We start from the raw sequence: 21,075 nt of genomic DNA, 5'->3' as shown, positions 1-21,075 counted from the left end.
ACCACAATCCATAGGCCACGCCAATACGCCATTTTCACCACCATGTTCACCGCATCAATTGCCGTCATATCCAAACTTTTCTTCTTCTGAACCAATCTTTCCAAATTTTGTTTTCTGAAATTGATTTCAATGTATAACAATTTCAAATGTTGAGATATAAAATTTCTAGTTTTGATTTACAAACGTTGATTTTTCATGAAATTTAGTTCTTATTTTCATGAATCAAGTTCAGAAAATTAAGTTATGGTTCTTCACAAATTGATTTTTTGGAAAATAAAAGGATTTTTGATATTACAAAAATGAATTTTTTTTTACTTTCGAAAATCAATTTTGTTTTAATTTTCAAAAATCAATTTTCAGGAATCAATTTTCTGAAAAATTCATTGGAAATCGGGTAAATGATTTCTGGAATTTTTTTACTTTGGAAAATTTATTGGTAAGAATTTATATTTCCAGAATTTTATATTTTGAAATTTTGATATGTGAATTATTGATTTTTAAAAATTGAATGGGAGAAATTCACAAGAACAAGCAAATTCTCTCACTCTCTCTTCTTTTCTTTTCTCTGTTATCCAAATGAGGGATTTTGTTTCCTTCACCCCTCCCCTTCCTTCACCTCCCCTTCCTTCATCTTCCTTCCCCTCCTTTTCCTTCCAAAAGTTCTATCCAAATACAGCATTAAAGTAAACATATTAGCTCAAGCGGTAGAGCATTATACGGGTTCATAGAGATGTAGGTTTGATTCCTACATAGGTTATCTATAAAAGTAAATATAAAACACTTTAAAGTTATTTAAAATGTCTCAAAGGTAAATATAAATAACTAAATATAAATCAATTTAGCTAAAACATATACGAAAAATTAATTGGATTTTATGATTAATGTCTATGAAAACTTTATTAACTTTCGAATCCGGAAGCAAAGGAAATAAAAAAAAAATCGCACTGCCCCTATAGAGTAGCATTGCACTGGGGGCCAGGCAATCACTTCAGATGGCATTTGATGCTGGTTATAGGAACATCGTGTTAGAATATGATTCATCAAATTGATAAAGCACTTATTTACATCTGATCAAAGCTTTACTTTATCAAAATACATCTGTTTGTGCCCTTATTACCCAGTAAAGCTTGCTAATAAGATAGTGTCTTTAATTTACAAAGACTGTTACTGCTAACACTGATTTTAATAAGCCTGAAGTTATGATGATGGTTATATGAAAGGTAGTATTGTTTTATTCTTCTTTAGTTGAGGACTTGAGGTAATATGTTGTCCTTGATTGTGGCTTGTGGAGAGTAGTTGTCTACCTGTTTGGACTGATGTACGAAGATGGTTTGTAAGTAGGTTGTTTTTGGAAGGGGGAGGCGTTGCTTCAGCTATGCAAGAAGTTGCAACTTATGGTGAACAAAATTTCCTTGTTGTCTGATTAGACTCCCAGTATCCGACATTTCTGTTTTATATGACAATGGTAAACAGGTCTCTAAAAGACAATAGAGCCCCACGGCTGTTTTCGATGGCTTTGATTTAACTGCATATTAAATTCAGGCATTCATTCAATGCTACAAAAAAGCTTCTCTCTTGTGTCTAAGGTGTTAAAAAAAAATAAAAATAAAAATAAACATTGTTAATTCATAATTTTCAAGTTAGAGATGCTAGCTCATCTTCCGATCTTGAGAAATGCTAAATTTGAAGATTCGTAATTGTCAAAACTTTTCTAGTTAATTGCAATATATAACTAAGTTCTAAGAAGATAAGCTCAAACCTATTAGCTCAAGTGGTAGTGTACTATGCAAATGCATAGAGAATGTAGGTTCAATTCCTACATAGGTTGTCTTATAAGTAAATAAAAAACATTCTAATGTAAATCAACTTTCTACAAACTACATCATAATCATGTTAATTCCTACGTAGGTTGTCTGATAAGTAAATAGAAAACAGTCTAATGTAAATCAACAAGTAAATATCTCACAGCTATATGTAGAATTTATTGGTGTGAAACAATGGTTACTATGTTGAAGCAATGAATTATAGATTTAATCCTGTACTTTGTATATAACTTTTGTCTCCTTACTAATAAAAAAAACTCCAAAAGTAAGTAAAAGATTAAAAGTAAATAATTTAATATCCAAAGTAAATTAATATAATAGAAGAGTAAATTAGAAAATAACAAAAGTAGATGTATTATTAATTAACCCAAAGTGATAAATGGTCTTAAAAGAAACGTTAAATCATTGACTTTCAATTGCAAATAAATTGAACCATTATAATCTAATGTACAATCATGAGAATTTGTCAAAAAAAAAAAAATACGAATAAAAGGTCAAGTAAAGGTTTTCATATCCTGTCAAAAAAAAAAATTAAAGGTTTTCATATAAGAAGTAAATAAAACAATATCAAAATTTAATTAAAAAAAAAGTAGGAACTTAATTAAACTCAACTACGAATAAAAGGTCAAGTAAAGTTTTCATATCCTGTCAAAAAAAAAAAAATTAAAGGTTTTCATATAAGAAGTAAATAAAACAATATCAAAATTTAATTAAAAAAAAAGTAGGAACTTAATTAAACTCAACTAAAATCTAATACAATGTTAGTCTTTACAATACACCAAAGAACCTACGTGGGATTCGAACCCATATCTTTTGTACATTTGTACAACGCTCTGGCATTTAAGCTAGTAGGTTAGTATACATCCACTATTCGGTGTAAATGAATGTTAAAAGTAAATAAAAGAATAAACGGTCAAGTTAAGGTTTCCATATAAGAAGTAAATAAAACAATACCAAAAGTAAATAAAAAAATGTAGGAAACTGATTAAACTCAACTAAAATCTAATACAATGTCAATTTTCACAACACACAAAAGAACCTACGTGGGATTCGAACCACAACTTTTGTACATTTGTACAATGCTCTTGCATTTGAGCTAGTAGGCTAGTATACATCCACTATTCGGTGTAAATGAATGTTAAAAGTAAATAAAAAAAAATCAAAAGTAAATAAAAAATTATATAAAATATACATTGTTGCTATGTTGTTTCTCCTGCATCTGAAGTGGATTAGTAAAACCCTAGGAACTTGTTTTTGCGCCATTTTTATAGCTTTTTATTGCATGATGCTCCTTTTTTCATGGCAGAGTGAGAACACCTACATGTAATGTTCTAGACATGAGCACAAACACTAAATACATCATAATTAGAAGGTTAGTTAAGTGATGTTTTAAGCAAGCATACATGGGTAGGTACTAGTTGTTGCTGCTATATGAGGTTGAGCATCATTGCTGTTGTTATATGAGGTTGAGCATCATCGCTAATTGCCAGATTCATCAAGTAATTCTTATAATGTACTTTATATATAGAGAAATTATACAAGAGTAAGCCTCATAAATTAGACTATACAAAGAATGAAAAAGATGACAGAGTACTCACAACAACAATAAAATCACATCAAGAACTAAACAAAACCTTCTAAATATAAAAGCCTAAAAGCCTCAATACAACAATCAAGTCCTATATTATTGCAAAATTCCACATGCACCGACACCATTTTTCCAAGATAACAAATTTAAAACTTAAATCAATAAAACAAAACAAATGATCTTGATAAACTAAAATCCCAAACTAACAAATTTAATCTTGATCTTGATAAACTTAAATCACAAACAAATGATTTTGCAATCACAAACAAAATCAATGAAACCATAGAAAGGGGATGCTCTTTTGTTCTTCAGTCTATACCAAAATGTTGTTCCTGACCAGACGAGTCTCCCGAGGCTATTTTGTGATTGAGGGTGAGAATGACAGAACACAGGAAAAGACCTTGATTATGAAGTACAATTGATAACCACTTACCCTTATTTCACATATAGCATGAGTGGCCCTTTGAAGTTCCTGTCATCGTCATTTACAAGGGTACGTCCAAATGACATTGATGATTCGGAGAGTACAAGAGTGCAAAGTGGTTGGTCCAAATGAGGTGGTTTGAGAAAGGGCTGAGAATATTCTCCCTGAATAGCATATATAGGAACATAAATCAATTGCTTTGAAGCATTAACTCAAGAATTGTGTATAACTGTAAAATGCTATTCTGGATTATATGTAGCAGTTATGGATGAGAAACTTTACCTCGTCAAAATAGTTGATAATAGAACCATTGAGTTTTCTATTTTCCGATAATTATTTCCATTGAACAAGGTGATCAATATCGCTATTGTAGACACCCAAATGTGTCTCCCCAAAACCAAACCCAGTGATGAATACCTTTCACGTCATTTGATTATCGAACGAAGTGAAAGTGTGAAAGTCTAGTGATAAGGATGTTTTTATTTAAATATCTTCTTTTTGTTTTTGAAAATATTTCTTTTCTTACCCTATTTATGAAAAACGTGTAGTCAAGTTTAGTTTGGTCCATAATATGGGTCCAATAATAGTGTATTTGGATGAGGCTCGAATTCCGATGAATAATGAGGAAGTTATGACCAATTCCGATGAATAATGAGGAAGTTATGACCAAAATACTAAACTAGGCCCAAACCGGATTTTACCAACGACTCAATGATCATGTGGAGGGTCCACCTACATAAGTTTCTAAGAGATCTTAATTATCCTTTTTGAAAAGACAAAATCAAAGAATTTAAAATTAAATAAAACTTTCCTTTTTTTAAATCCTAATTTTAATCAAATTTAAAGATGTTCAAAAACAGTCAAATGTTAATTTTGTGCCTCATAATCTTTATCCAAATCTCATATGGTTGGGTATATCTTGAAATTATCTTTCCAGTGATATATTATAATATTAATTCTGAGCTATAACGAAAAAGATATGAAAGAAATACGAAACTCTATCCAAAACTGACACCCTTTCACTATTTTGGTTATATATTTTTATCTACAAAATATTTTAATCTAATTTTAATTGGGTTGGAAAGTAGGCTTCAATAACTTTCCAAAAACATATTATATGACTTTTTTAGACTTTTGGATCAAAAGATATGATAAAAACAAAATCCGCAAAAAACTGTCCCAGCGCCAAACAACAGAGTCTGTTACTTGGCACTACTATCTGTCGTCTGGCGCTAACCATTATATCTCTTTATTCTCTCTCTAAAAGCTAGAAGCTTTCTCTCTCTCTCTATTCTTTTTCTAAACCTTCCCTCTCTCAAAATTCCTCATACATTAGTTCTAGACACACCTACCCAAGTTCGAAGTTGCATTAGCCCTAGAGGTGAAAGGTTTAATATTTCAGATGGTTTGGTCCTAAATCCCTATTTCAATTATTTAATTTAATTGTTTGGTTTAATATTTTCCTTGAAATTACTAACATGTGTATTTTTTTATTAGAAAGAGGTAAGAGAAATCGAAGTAAGTAATTGCTTAAATTATTATTCTTTTGATATAGAAATCATGCTTAGATTGTTTTGGTTATTCCTAGTATCAAGTAAGGATGTTTTATTGCTTCCTAATATCATGTTTAGGGTTAAATAATATTTTTAGTATTATTATGATGCTTCCTATTTCTTTCCTAATATCATGTTAGTATCATGTTAGGGCTAATTGATCTTTAATTTATAGTGACATGCTAGGGTTTGTTATTAATCTTGTTAGTATCATGCCTAGGATTTTGCTATTATTATTATGGTTTATTAACATAATTATTATGATGATTGATCATATTATTGTTGCTTGATATATTATTATTATTCATTATTTGATCACACCTTTTATGCATGTTTAAAGGGAATTTGTACTTGTAATCACGCTTAATAAGATAATTAATAATTTTGTTTAGTGATCGCCAATAATAGATTTGTTTGTGCATTAATATTCAACCAACATAGATTGGACAGGTTTAGAGTTAACCTAATGATTGCAAGTTAGTCAGAAAGCACACATGAATACGAGAAGAATAAATTAGAGGCCTATTTTTAGGGCAAGTTCAATCTCTTTTAGGTTAGATTTGTACTTTCATCCTCGAACTTCCAGTCATGGTTCCAGACCTATTGGAGTTAACGATCTCCTGGATCGTTAAGGGGCGTAACCATCATCTTGTGAACGGTTTACAAGTTCCTAAAACTTGTTGGCGACTCCTTTACTCTAACTTCCTTCCCTGTGGACGCCACCATACTTAAGTGTATGATCATAGATAGTGGGGCTCAAGTGTGGGATGCTTGAAATATTCCCTATAGAGTTTTGGCGACTCCACTGGGGAGGATTTCTATTTTAATTCCTAAAATTTATTTTGGCAATAATTTAGAATGAGTGGATGAGACTCGAAAAGTTCTAAGTATTTCATGTGCGTAATTTTGATTAACATTATTGGCATAAGCATAAAAAGGTTTGCATTGGAAAGACCATCCGTAATGCATAAAAAACATAGGATTTTTACACGTAGTAAATTAGGGAAATATCTTTCACAACTAAAGTCGAAATAACGCTACAAAAAAACTGGAAAATTCAAGAACAGAAAGCTGCCGAGGCATGTAGGAATTATCGCCCGGCGATAGGAATTGTTGTCTGGTGACAGTGGCATCGTCTGGCGACATACTCTGTTTTCTCGTGCCAAATTCTTCTAATACCTAGCCAGAAATCTACCTTCTTGTTTCGATTAGTTTTCTAGTACTGTTTGCTCGGTTTTACTTCCTGATTGAGTTTTTTTCCTTTTTTCTGAAACTCATATGTGTTCTACATATGACCATAAACCTCTGGGAATTCACGCTCCATCTACCCAATCGAACGATCTTGGCAATGACGGGTACATCCGAGTTTGTGAATTCACCCAACCATGGAAGCGAGTTTAACTCGCGGGGTCCCATCCACTCGCGCCAACCCTTCCTAAGGTAAGGCTTCCGCGCGGTGCATTCGGACTCATAACCATGGACCCTTTTTTACTAACCCATATCCTATACTTTATAGAACTAGAGACATGGTTAGGTTGCAAATTCATTGCATTATATTGTGACTACTTGACTACTTGTGCATTATTTGCTTGTGCATAACCTACATGTGATTAAACTAACCGTTTGGTTTGACTTGTAATTATGAATAAGCTTAAATAAACTAATCAAGGACTAAAGGACTTTTCTTAATCAATTGATTAATTAATTTGAGCTAATAAATATGTCTAAAATCGAGTCATAGTTCCTTTGAGCCAACCCGAATTTTTATTCCCGTATACTACACAAACGTCAACTTGTTTTGGTCATATCCGGAGTTCTAGGAAGAGTAACGAGTCATACAATCTTTGGATCTGTAGCCCCGAGTTTTATCTTTCATTTGGCGTTGGTTTCGTTCCATTCGGAGTCGCGGATAAAAAATTATGACTAAAATACTACAGCCTGTCCAGTTTAGTGCACATACGTGAAGTCTTAGCTTAGTCCTTAATTAAGTCTAGTCACTTAGTCTAGTCCCATGGTCATGACACGAGTAAAAAATGTCACCTATACTCACTAGCCTTAGCACACACTTTGTGTATATGTCATCATGACCATGTCTTAGGTTCATGCATGAGTCGATCTAATGCAAGAAAGCTTGAGCAAACTATCCAATGATTATAGGTTCCAAGGAATTAGCTCACAAGGGGTCTTAGTGGACAAGGAACTTCTTCCGCAGAAGTTTAATGCTAGTGACATCCCTAAGTTCAAGCCAACAGACAATCCTCATTTTCATTTAAGGGCTTTTGAAACTATAATGAATATTAAGGGAATTGATAGGAATATTTTTCACTCTTTGTTCTCACTATCTCTAGAAACCAACGTCAACATTGATTCTTTTCTCTTGATAAAGAGAAGACCTCTACTTGGGATATAATAATAAATGCTTTCATTGATAGATATAAGTGCAACATTCAACTTGAAATAGACCATAGACAACTTGAGATGTTAAAGCAAAAGGAAAACGAAAGATTCACTTCGATCCCTACTGAAAAGGAGTCTGTAAGGACGTTCATCAAGAACCTTCAAGACAAGTATTCGAAGCATTTGAAATATCAACTTAACTTGAATACTTTCAAAGCCGTCTATCACATAGGTATTGGAATTGAAGATGACCTTGCAAAGCAAAAAGGTACTAACAATAGCAACAACAGTGGTTGGAAAGTAAAGAACAACGACAATCCTTCTTCTGTCGAAAACGCCCACTCTAGTAACAATGTTAGTACCTTTGATCTCAATGAAGTCTTAGCCATGGAAAATCAAGGATCTAAAAAGCAACTAAGGAAAGATTTTAATCGTATTGGGATGAGCTATGATACTACCTTCGATTGACTCCATGCCAAGGGACTCATTACTCCCATTGGACCTATTCAAGATCCCGCACCTGAGAAGAGATTTCCTAGTTGGAACCCGGATTCACATTGCAAGTACCATTAAAGTAGGGGTCATACTACTGAGAGCTGTTGGAAGCTAAAAGAGGCCATCCAATACTTGATCGATAATAACAAGCTTCCCATACCTCTAGTTAGCAAGAAGACCAAGTGATAATAAGAGCGCAAGACACGAGGCGAGCTTCAACAACAAGATTTTGTGACCTTTTTCTTTTATTCATCCTTTCCCCAATAAGTCTAGCATAGAAACCTTTTATTCTCCTTAGATCTTATTTTGTAGGTTTTTTCCTTTTCTACCTTTTAATAAACTGAGCATTTATTTTCTCGCATATGATCATCGCATTGCATTGCATTAAAAAAAAAACTATGTCGAACTAAGCACAAGGTATACCAATGATTTAAGGCACCCCTTGTAGCCTATCATATCACCTTTCACCCTTTAAATATACATCCTTTCTTGATAAACCACTTTGAGCCTCGTCTAAAGATAGACCTTTTTTTTTAGACCCACATATACCTAACCTTGGGATGGAATGGTGTGCAATTTATGCAATTTTCAAAGAATAAAAGCTTGAGTGATTTATTTTTAAAAGCAAAAATAATAAAAGTGTACAAAAGGGCAAGTGTTCGAATGTCATTGACATGAACATGTCTTGGATAAGAACACGTCTCGGATTGTGTCTCTTATCGAGTGCTTGGTACCGTGCCTGAGAAACATGAATGCCAAGTGAGTGATAGACCGCATGATCGAGATTGCCCACGCTTATCAAAAAATGTAAAAGCAAAAAAAAATAAAAATAAAAAAATAAAGAGAGAGAGAGAGAACAAAAAATAAACAAAAGAAAGAGAGTTAAAAGGTGAGGAAACCTCAAACATAAAAATATAATGATTTCAAAAACAAGTTTGCACACCTTGGGGGCTAATCTAGGGTATTGAGCTTTTATCCCCTTCTTCTTTAACTTTAGCCTAACCACATTACAATCCTTAAAAGATCTCTTTGAGGTATACACACACTTGTGGGAGGTTCGGCTAGAGCTACGTTCGACTTGATTCCTAATGGATACGTAGGCAACCTCACATTGAGGTGTGGCCATAATAAAAATGCATTCATATTTACTTTCATAATTGATCATATCAAGGGATCTCCGATGCTCATCCCTTTCCATTTAGAGCTACACTTGGGGGCTTGATCCCTACATCATTAGCTTACCTAGACTAAGAGTCACCATCATTTGACTCTTCTTGAAATAATACTTTTTCATACCGTTAGCCTTTGCAGCCTAACTTTAGTATCACTTTCACACACGTCACAGATACATGACCAAATAATCCACCTCTTAGGAACCTTTTTTCATAAAGTCTAATGTTGAAGCATGCCTTGTCATATCAAAATCACTCATCATTGCATCATTAAAGAAGTACTTAGCCTCCGTGCCTAAGTTACCTAAATACTTTCACTATCGAGTCAACTAGGATAATCTAGGATGTTACAATCCTTGCACTATGAGATACAACGTGGAAACCTATGATATACAATGTCGACGCCTACACTTGACTAAGCTCATTCAACATGCACCTTCAAAAACTTCACTTCTTCTTTTTACTTCTTTCTTTTCTCGGGAGAAAGTCGGTATTTTTTTTTTGTTTTTCTACATGAGTCAACACTTTGCACACACGAGTCACACGAAGTGAATCACATTAAGTCAAGTTTACACCTTGAGTCATGTCAAGCCATGTATGTCAAAACGCTTTGAGTCGAGTCATGACAAGTCATATGCAACGAGTCAAGCAACATTAAGCCTTAAGTCAACCCTAAAAAAAGAAAAGATGAGCAAAGTCCTATAGTCCAAAATATAAATGCAGGTACAAAAGATTTGAAGCAAAAGGACGCAAATGGCTTAGCAAATCAACAAGAGTCGGCCTGATTGCAGTTAGATTGACGATCAACCTGATTGATTGAGCACATCCGGATTTTGATCAAGCACCTCGCAAATTTCCCAAGATGAAAAATCTCTACGAAAATTAACTTGGACTCGGTTTTCGATAGAGTTTCAAGGCATAGGAAGCTATCACTTCCTAAGAGCGAGCAAGAAAGCAAGGATGTTCCAGGATTTTGTGAAAAAAACGCGAATAATAAACATGTGAAATTCTTCCAAGATAAGAGGAGTTTGAGCAAAACTTACATGGATTGGCAAATTAGAGATGAAGAGCTTTAATTTGCAAAAGATTTGAGCAGATTTGGTTGAAAAGAGACGACCAAGTTGAAGGTTTGGAGTACAACCGAGAAACGAACAGCAGAAGCAGCAAAAATGGAGAAGAAAGGGGTTTTATTTCAAAAACTTGACTATCGCCAAACGACAAGATTGTCGTCTAGCGTTGGTCTTTGTCGTATGGCGGCAGATGTGAAATTATGGCAAAAATATACACCAGCGCGCGCTGGTGCGACAACAAGATACGTGGCCCCCATATTAGATTATGTGGACCTCATGTAGTAATTTCGGGTTCCTTGGTACGCCAGTTAGCCCCTATAAGCAAATTAACATGATTAGTAGTCAGCTTATTTACAATCGCAGTAAGTGATCGGCTTGATGACGATCATATTGAATGATCAACTTTTGACACCTTTGATTAGTAGTCGGCCCGATTACGGTCTTGATTGATGATCGGCCTGATGACGATCAAATTATCGATTGTATATTGATTACGCAAATTTGAAAACTAATTTGGTTAGTGATTGATTGTAATCACAAAAGATTCCTAGGATGGATATTTCTACAGAGATTGACTTTAAGATCGAAGAATCTCAAGATAAGGTACTTCCCAAAGCTAGAAAGGTCGATTACTCCTTAAAGTAAAGACAAGAAGATTTGAAAATTCAAGATGAAGAAGTTTTCAATATGAGGCTTTAAGATTAAAAGAGTCTCTTGCTTGGATTTGAGAAGGATGGTTCAAGATGAAATAACCTTCGATAGCTTTCACTATGATTAGGGAGGTTATTATTTGATTCGAGAAAAGAACGATTCGAGATGAAGCAATTTTTTATAGCTTTCGCTAAGATGATGGAAATTATCATATGGATTTGAGAAGATGGCACGAGATGGGCGGTCTTCGACGACGTTCGCTAAGATTGAGGAGGTTTTCACCCAGATTTGAGAAGATGGCACAAGATGGGCAGTCTTCGGCGACTTTCGCTAATATTGAGGAGGTTGTCACCTAGATTTGACAAGATAGCACGAGATGGGAGGTCTTCGACAACGTTCGCTAAGATGGTGGAGGTTGTCACCTAGATTTGAGAAGATAGCACGAGATGGGCGGTCTACGACAGCGTTCAATAAGATTGTGGAGGTTGTCACTTAGATTTGAGAAGAACAGTTCGTGATGAGGTGGTCTCACTAGTACAAAAGTGACCTTAATTTAAGTAACACCAAATAGTAACACTTTTTAAGTTATAAAGTTAATTGAATATAAGTAACACCCATGTAACACTTTAATTTTATGTAACATTTGGTTGTAACACTTTTATTTTAGGTACCACTTGATTGTAACACTTTAATATTAGGTAACACTTGATTGTAACCCTTTGATTATATATTTTTATGTAACATTTTAATTGTAAGTCTTGTACCACTTTGATATTGGTGGTTGATGTTCAAAAATAATAAAAGATAAATAAAAATAAACATTCTTATGAAGTATTTGACTTCTCTCTTTCCTACATACTCTTTCAATTACCAATTCCCTGTTCCGACGTCTGAGGTCTCAAATAAAAATTCATCAGTTTATCACTCACACCCCACCAGTAATCCCACGTCGACTCCCACCCTAGCCAACGATGGCCTCGCCGGCCACCTCACGTCCCAACCCAATGGCCAATGAAGGTGGATACCGCACAAGCATACGGGTTGAGTACTTGAGTGACAAATTAACAATCTACACGTTCTTCATCAGTCGTATGTCGATCTAGTATTCCTAACGGTCGTTGCTACTCACGAAGTGGGTCGGACTTTTTGTTTCAGGTAATATATAAATTTTTTGTTGGTTCTTTTGATTATTGATATGTTGTTGTTCAAATTGAGGGTTTTTTTTTCTTGTTCCAATTGCTTGATTTTTTTTTTAATTAATTATTAATTAAGATTTTCGATTGTTAAATTAAGGTTTTTTAAAAAAAAAAATCTTAAGTCTATTTCAGATTTTCGAATTTAGATGGCTGAAGACATATTTGTTTTTTTCGAAGATCGATTGTCGAAGAATTAAAGTAGGGTATTTTAGCAATTAGAGCTTAAACTTTTAAATTTTTCTGTATTATATTATAGCTAAATGTAGGGTATTTTACTAGAGAAGTTTGCAAGAGATTAAATGAGTTTTAATTAGTTGAAGGTAATGAATTGAATTGGTTCAAATTAATTAAAATTTTAAAAGATTGAAGCAATTTTGATTTTAATGAGTTTAAAGTTTTTTTTTATTATTAAAATTTTCAGATTAACATTCATATTAGTTGAAATAGTTATTTGAATTAGCAGTACAGTTTAAAGCAATGGTTGTGTAGTAGAATTAGTTTGAATGTATGTTGAGTAGATCATCCTTATTGGCTTCTTTTGTTTTCATCAGTTAAATAAACCGAGGCACATGCTACTTGCATCTTGAAAATCTTTGCAAGTCAAACGGAGCCAAACTTTAGAGAACTTGGGTTTTTGTTATTATAAAATATTTGATCGGATAAACCTTGTGCTTTTTGTAGGCATGGTATAATCGAGCTTGGTCCACCATATGAGATAGTCAGCTTTAGACAATACTAGGTGCTAACTAGCTAATTTAACTCTTTTTCATAATGTAAATGATTTTTTTTTATTATGTTCGTTGAATATTTTATAAATTAGATTCGGCATTGAATTTAGGCTGCCATGACAGGTTTTTCTAATTTCTATGTAGTAGTGCAGTACCTTGCATAACTGTAGTTCTAATTTTCATCTGAGTTTGTTGGTCTGTGCAATTATATTCCCGCTTATCATGGTTTTAATTCTCTTCCAATTAGAATGAAAAGCAAGCATGTAAGTCTCTACTTTCAGTTTTATGTTACCACTTATCTGGTACCACATCTTACTGTCTTCCTGCTGTGGTGTCTATTCACTTTGTTTACTATACTTCTCGTGAAGCCTGCTCATTCACGGACTCATGGTAATATAAATGAAAAGGGATGTTATTCAACTTCCCAGGCTTTGAAATCGATCTAATAATGCAATGCATCTAGTGGATATGCTTGTGCTTTATGCTGATAAATATGTTACACTTATTGAGAGGTAATTAGAGTGATGCATTGTATATCTATGTTGTAGGCTAATAAAATTGTATTCCCCCTCCATACCAAAAAAAAGTTATTCCTAATTAATTTTCTTCTCTTATGTATCTTACATCTAGGAATGCAAGAGTTCTTTTGAGTATACTGAATCTTATGAAAGCACTGTGGCAAGGAGCTGCTCAATATTTTGATATTTTATTTGAAGGCAATTAGAGATAGATTAGCTTTGATGTTTTTTTTTTTTTTAATTTTAATAAAGCTAGAATATTAACAGTTGTTGGTTTCTATTTCTACAGGCGTGTTATTGTCGCCTACTACTATTATTGATGCTTGTTATTGTCATTGTCGTCTGCTGCTATTGTTAACTACTGATGGTATTGTCGTCTGTTGTTACTGCCTGCTGCTGCTATCTACCCGCCGTTACTGCTAGTTGTGATTTACGCGTTGTTATTGCTAGTTGCGATTGAAGCGCTGTTACCGCTAGCTTCTGTTATTACTACTGTCTGTTGGCTAACTACGTTGGGTTATTTTACCTTTTTGTATTGGAATTTGGGTCTGATCTAGAGATTGAAGTTGGCTTTCTTTTTTCTTTATTATTAGTGTTTAGCCAAACATACAAACTGCTATTAATGGATGTTTTTTTATTGTAAGAAACTATGAATTATATCAATTGAAATTATTATCTATCGTATATGTTACTTTCATATTTGTGGTTATTGTACATGTTAATATTACTTTTATATTTCTAACAATAATAATAATAATAATAATAATAATAATAAATGTTACTTATTAATTTATAAGGTGTTACATTAGTTTGCAAAAATGATACATAATGTCGAATAAAGTGTTACAATATGATTGAAAAATGTTACTAAAGATAATTAAGTGTTACTTAGGAAATAAAAGTAACACTTTAAAAATGGTACTAATAATATAAAAAAGTGTTACATAAGAGGGTTGGTAGTAACACTTTTAAAAGTGTTACCATATGTTAGCCAAAATGTTACATAATACCTTAGGTAACATGGGCGGATGTATCACTCATTAAAGTGTTACCTATGGCCTATAATAACATTTTTACCACTTTATGTAACATTTTTTAGGTGTTACTTAAGGTTAGTTATGTACTAGTGTCTTCGACGAAATTTGCTATGATTGGGAAAGTTGTCACCGTGATTCAAGAAAAAAGCTCGAGATGTAGCAGCATTAATCGATGATATTCCCTAGGATGTGAAAGGTTGTCAGAAAACATGAAGTGACTACAAGCGGAGTTATCTTCGATCGTATTCCCTAGGATGTGGAAGATGGTCATAAAACAACGGAAATTGAAGGCAGCTACAAGCGGAGCATTCTTCAGGTGATCTCCCACAGCTTGAGAAGGATCGTCAAACAAAATCGGTTACTCCAGAGACATGTACTCAACGGTGCAAGATACGCGTTTCTTGACTTTCTTATCTGTTTGACCAACGCTAGTTTGCAGGTATGGGCGTTACAAGAATGATTTAGGATTGCAGAACGTTCTGAATCATTCTCCGTTTCTATCACTACTTTGACTTTTGTTTTCAAAACTTGCGTTTCTCCTAACTCAGTTAAAGTGGGGGCTTCTATAGACACCCAAATGTGTATCCCCAAAACCAAACCCAGTGATGAATACCTTTCACGTCACTTGATTATCGAACGAAGTGAAAGTGTGAAAAGTTTAGTAATTAGGATGTTTTTATTAAAATATCTCTTCTTTCTATTTTTGAAAATATTTCTTTTCTTACCCTATTAATGAAAAACGTGCAGTCCAATTTAGTTTGTTCCATGATATGGGTCCAATAACAGTGTAGTTGGATGGGTTCAAAAGATCTTTCCAACGATATATTATAAGCCCAATTCCGATAAATAATGAGGAACTTATGGCCAAAATACTAAACTAGGCCCAAACCGAATTTTACCTACGACCCAATAATAATGTGCAGGGTCCAAAGGTTTAATCCTGTTCCTAAACTAATTAGGATTAATTAGAAACTTCCATAAGTTTCTAAAAGATCTTATTTATCCTTTTTGAAAAGATAAAATCAAATAATTTGAAATTGAATAAAACTTTCCTTTTTTAAAATCCTAATTCTATTCGAATTTAAAGATGTTCAAAGACAGTCAGATATTATTTTTGTGCCACATAATCTTAATCCAAATCTTATTATGTTGGGTAGATCTTGAAATTATCTTTCCAATGATACATTATATTATTAATTCCGAGCTATAACGAAAAAGATATGAAGAAATACGAAACTACATCCAAACTGACACCCTTCCACTATTTCGGATATATATTTTTTTCTACAAAATATTTTAATCTGATTCTAATTGGGTTGTAAAGTAGACTTCAAGAGATTTCCAACGACATATTATATTACTTATTTGGACTTTTGGATCAAAAGATATGATAAAACAAAATCCACAAAAAACTATCCCAACACCAAACGACAGAGTCTGTCGCCTGGCGCTACTACCTGTCACCTAGCGCTGCTCCTGTCGTCTGGCGCTAACTCCTGTCGTTGGCGACAAGAGGTCTTTTAAATTGGACTCGAACTCTTTTCTATCGTTTCCGGACTATTTTTTTTCTATAAATAGGGGTTGTATCTTCCCGTTTTTCATCATTCACTACCATCATCTCTCTCTATTCTCTCTCTAAAAGCTAGAAGCTTTCTCTTTATATTCTTTTTCTAAACCTTCCCTCTCTTGAAATTCCTCATACATTAGTTCTAGACACACCTAGCCAAGTTCGAAGTTGCCTTCGCCCTAGACGTGAAAGATTTCATAATTCTAAGGGTTTGGTCCCAAATCCCTCTTTTAATTATTTAATTTAATTGTTTGGTTTAATATTTTCCTTGAAGTTACTAACGTGTGTATTTTGTTATTAGAAAGAGGTAAGAGGCATCTAAGTAAGTAATTTCTTTATTTATTATTCTTTTAATATAGAAATCATGCTTAGATTGTTTTATTGATTCCTAGTACATGTTAGGATGTTTTATTGCTTCCTAGTATCATGTTTAGGGTTAACTAATATTTCTATTATTATTATGATGCTTCCTATTTCTTTCCTAATATCATGTTAGTATCATGTTAGGGCTTATTGATCTTTAATGTCTAGTGACATGCTAGGGTTTGTTATTAATTTTGTTAGTATCATGCCTAGGATCTTGCTATTATTATTATTATGCTTTATTAACATGATTATTATGATGATTGATATTATTATTGTTGCTTGATATTTTATTATTATTCATTACTTGATCACACCTTTTATGCATGTTTAAAGGGAATTTGTACTTGTAATCACGCTTAATAAGATAATTAATAATCTTGTTTAGGCTAATAAGATTATAATTCAAGTGATTGCCAATAATAGATTTGTTTGTGCATTAATATTCAACCAACATAGATTAAACAGGTTTAGGGTTAACCTAATGATTGCACGTTAGTTAGAAAGCGCACATGAATACGAGAAGAATAAAGTAGAGGCCTATTTTTAGGGCAAGTTCAATCTCTTTTAGGTTGGATTAGTACCTTCATCCCTCGAACTTCTAGTCATGGTTCTAGACCTATTGGAGTTAATGATCTCCTGGATCGTTAAGTGGTGTAATCTTCACCCTGTGAACGGTTTACAAGTTCCTAAAGTTTGTTAGTGACTCTAGTTAATGATCTCCTGGATCGTTAAGTGTTGTAATCTTCACCCTGTGAACGGTTTACAAGTTCCTAAAGCTTGTTAATGACTCTTTTACTCTAGCTTCCTTCCCTTTGGACGCCACTATGCTTAAGTGTATGATCACAGTGGGGCTCAAGTGTGGGATGCTTGAAATATTCCCTATAGTTATGAATGAAAGTCGGTATTCCCTCAGTATAAGTTGCAGATATCGACACAAAATGCTCCATAAGCATAGGTTTGGTAATTTTAGCAGTTAGGTAAATTGCCTTGTCAGAAATGTCAGTATTGTTATATCTCAGTCTTACTCTTTAGCTGTTGAGTGATCTCATCTTTGATTTGTCCAAATATTGGAATACCAAACTTAATCTAGTATAACATTCATTCCATTATGTCAGGAATTTCATCGAACACTTAGCGTGCAACAAATTAAAGCAATAAAAAAAAACCCAACAACTTTTAAAAAAAAAATTAAACCAAACACATCCACGAACAACAAATGAATAGGCAATACACTAATTTGAAGCAATTATGAACCTCCATTCCCACACTTATCTTCCCATCATCATTGGTTGATTAAACATTACATTTGTAGTAAATTAATATTACTTAAAGGTAAATAGAAAACTATTTAAAGTAAACAAACCAATTAATCTACTAAGTTTAAGACAAGGCAGGAATCATCTTAAACTCCTCCCAAATTAAACCAAGTAACTTACTTGCTCATAATTTGCCAACAACGAAGATCCAAGAACAAATAGACGAATTTAATATGTGAAAAACCCTAATAAATATAATTAACTCAAAAAAAGCTAAGTCGGAAGAATTACCTCTACAGAAATGATCAAATCACACCAAATTCACCAACATGACGAACGAAAGTGAAGAATTCGTCAAAATAGATAAGCAAAATCAATGAAATAGATTAGCGAAATCGAAGAACAAAATTGTCTTTCAAAGAATTAGAAGGTAGAGAGAGAAATACATAAGTGATCTAGGGCGAGACTAGGTCGTTGAAAACTAATCTACCCTTGGTCAAAACACAATTTATAATCTCTCAACACACCCTTATACCAAGCATAGAGTAAGTCGAGGGTCGAACCACTAGGAATGGGAGGTGAATGCTAAAGTCAAAGATAAGTTATTTCGAAGCAAAAGAGGTGAGGTATGTCTATTCTACTAATCAAATTTATCAAGCACTAGGGTATGGATCCACATATACTCATAATTAATTCAACTAATTGGGATTGGAGATGACTAAGTCAAGTGCTGCGAGGGAAAATCGATTAAGCAATCAAGAGAATATGGTTGGCTAATCTCCTAGAGGTCAAACTAGCGCCAACTACGAGAGACTCTAACTAGGAAACTTGCAAACCTACTCAATCGACAAATGTAAGCCACAAATCAATTTTCCGTATCAATGTGAACCTACAATATAATGCAATCTATTATGAGAAACTTAGGTTGATCACTCCTAAATTAAACACACACATGCACATAATCAATCAACCAATTTAATCACAACATCAACTCCATCAATTCCCCCCAATTAGCATAAATCGATTACTCATATATGTTTCACCAATTCCCTAGCAAGACAACTACTCACTATTCATGGAAATCATTATCAAAACTAAACTAAACAACATATTCATCATCATCATAATCATAAAAAACATACCAATTCAAAAATCAATCAACATGAACAATTAACAAAGAAATTGAGATCAAAACAAAGATTGCATTAAAGTAAAGAAATCCTTACAAACTTGCTTCAATGCAATGGAGAAAAACACTTAAAATCATCAATCTTCAATCATCAATCAAGAACTTCTCTCTCTACAAACTAGAGTTTCTCTCTCTAAAAATCTAACCTAATTCTATTCTAATTTCTGAAAAATTCAACTCCCCCTAAAAATAGAAAGAAAATCTATATATAGTAAAACTAACTAAGAGAAATTAGTTAGATCGTCCCCAAATAAACCCGAACAGGCGCGGCCAACTACAAGAGAGAGAGCGGACGCGCAAATCTAGGTACAGAACAAGGACCTAAACAGGTGCGCCCGCGCCCGAGAGAAGCGCGCCCGCTCCCGAGAGAGGCGCGCGCCCGCGCCACCAAGTTGCGCGTCCGCGCTATAGTCGCGTGCGCCCGCACCTGGGAACATGGCAGCCATCTTCCCTATCATTCCGATGCTCCTCGTGCGTTCCACTTAATGCTCTTGATAAACACGAAACCTTGCAGTTTCCAAACTCCATGTTTGCGAGTTCATGACTAGAAATCATGCCCCCACGGCTTGAATGCACAACTCAAGGTCTTTAGGAACTTGCATTTCTCCATGTTTGAGCTTCAAATGGAGATCACTAGGCATCCTAATCAATGCCAAACTTGGGAAGAGGCCTCAGGAAACTTGGATAATGACCTTAACTTGAAAAATAAAGGAAAACAAGCAAAAAAAAGAGAAAATAACAAAATAAACCAAGAAATGCATAAAAAAAGAAATCCAACTAAGAAAATGCAAACTAAAAGAAAGAAAGAGTAAAATCAAGGAAAAGCTAAGTAAAAGAGCTATAGAATAGCATGAAATTCATCCTAAAAAGAACCAAATGAGTGCCATAAATGACACTCATCAAATTCCCCCAAGCTAAACTTTTGCTCGTCCTCGAACAAAATAAAGCAAGAAAGAATAAGGATGAAAGACTTATTCAAAAAGAAAAAGAAAGACATTAGACGGGAATATACACTAAGACTCACTTTCGTAGGAATCGCTGTTGTTTTTAGCTACAATAAGCCCTTTAAACCCCAAAGTCGCCTATGAGGACGAGTGAGGTCTCGTAAAGGTTTCCTAAGAGCTTAACCTATAACTCTCCACCAACATAAATGAGGCAAACCACAAAAACAAAAGTAAAAGAAAGAAAAACAAAAATTGAAACATTTACGAATTGGACTTTACAAAATGACCACATTTCAAATGAATAAACATCTTTTTTAAGAAAATAGGGGTATGCACGTTTCAAGATATCCGAGGTTGATTGAAACATAGAGTATGCTTAGCATAGATAACTAGTTATCATAATTCACCTTCATCCCGTTCGATCTTACCGCGTTCTTCCTATAATCTCAAATCTCCCTTTAATGAGCATCTCAATAGCTCCTCAGAAGGAGTCAAAAAATAAATACTTTTGGACTACACGGCGTCTTGAGTATGCATCCCCTCTCTTTAGGCTTTACCTCATCATAATGCCCTCCCTCGAAATATGACTCAACCTCTAGGTCGAAAAGTCTTTCCCCAAGGTTGTAACGTAAAGGAAAAAGGTTAGGGGTAGGCTAAAATTTTAAAATTTGGTGGTACACCTAGGTGATGAAGCAAAAATTGGCCAAATCTCAACACCAAAACCGAGAAGTCACCAAACAAAAACAAACTAACACCCCCAAGCTTATTCAAAGCTATATCCAAAAGCATATATACAAAACGCGTAAACGCTTCTCCCCCAAGCTAAAAGAAAGCATTGTCCTCAATGCTTGAAAAGGGGAAAAGAATCACATCAAAATATTTTTTATTTTTCTCATTTTCAACATTTTTTATTCTTTCCTTTTTTTTATAGTATATATTCAAAAGTTTCAAAGCAAATGTACATGCCTTTTTAACTTTGGACGGCTTTTTTCCATCAATCATTTGCCATTATTCACGAAATATTCACAAAACACAAGCTTGCATACAAAAGGAACCAATATCCATACTTATAAACCACAAACTCCAAAAACATGACCATTT

The 21,075-nt window shown here is 33.8% G+C and overlaps 1 long non-coding RNA gene across 1 annotated transcript; it reads left to right on the top strand.

Annotated features, from left to right (window-relative positions):
* The first annotated feature begins 10,133 nt into the window (after window positions 1-10,133).
* LOC110697748 lies at window positions 10,134-14,299 on the top strand. The gene is made up of 2 exons (XR_002506559.1): window positions 10,134-12,328; window positions 13,905-14,299. It is a non-coding gene; the product is annotated as an uncharacterized LOC110697748 (long non-coding RNA).
* Window positions 14,300-21,075: the final 6,776 nt, after the last annotated feature.

Source organism: Chenopodium quinoa, unplaced genomic scaffold (genome assembly GCF_001683475.1).
Source record: "Chenopodium quinoa cultivar QQ74 unplaced genomic scaffold, ASM168347v1, whole genome shotgun sequence".
In the NCBI taxonomy this organism is placed as follows: domain Eukaryota; kingdom Viridiplantae; phylum Streptophyta; class Magnoliopsida; order Caryophyllales; family Amaranthaceae; genus Chenopodium; species Chenopodium quinoa.
Note: the sequence above shows the minus strand (reverse complement) of the source record. Positions and strands in the feature narration are given on the sequence as shown.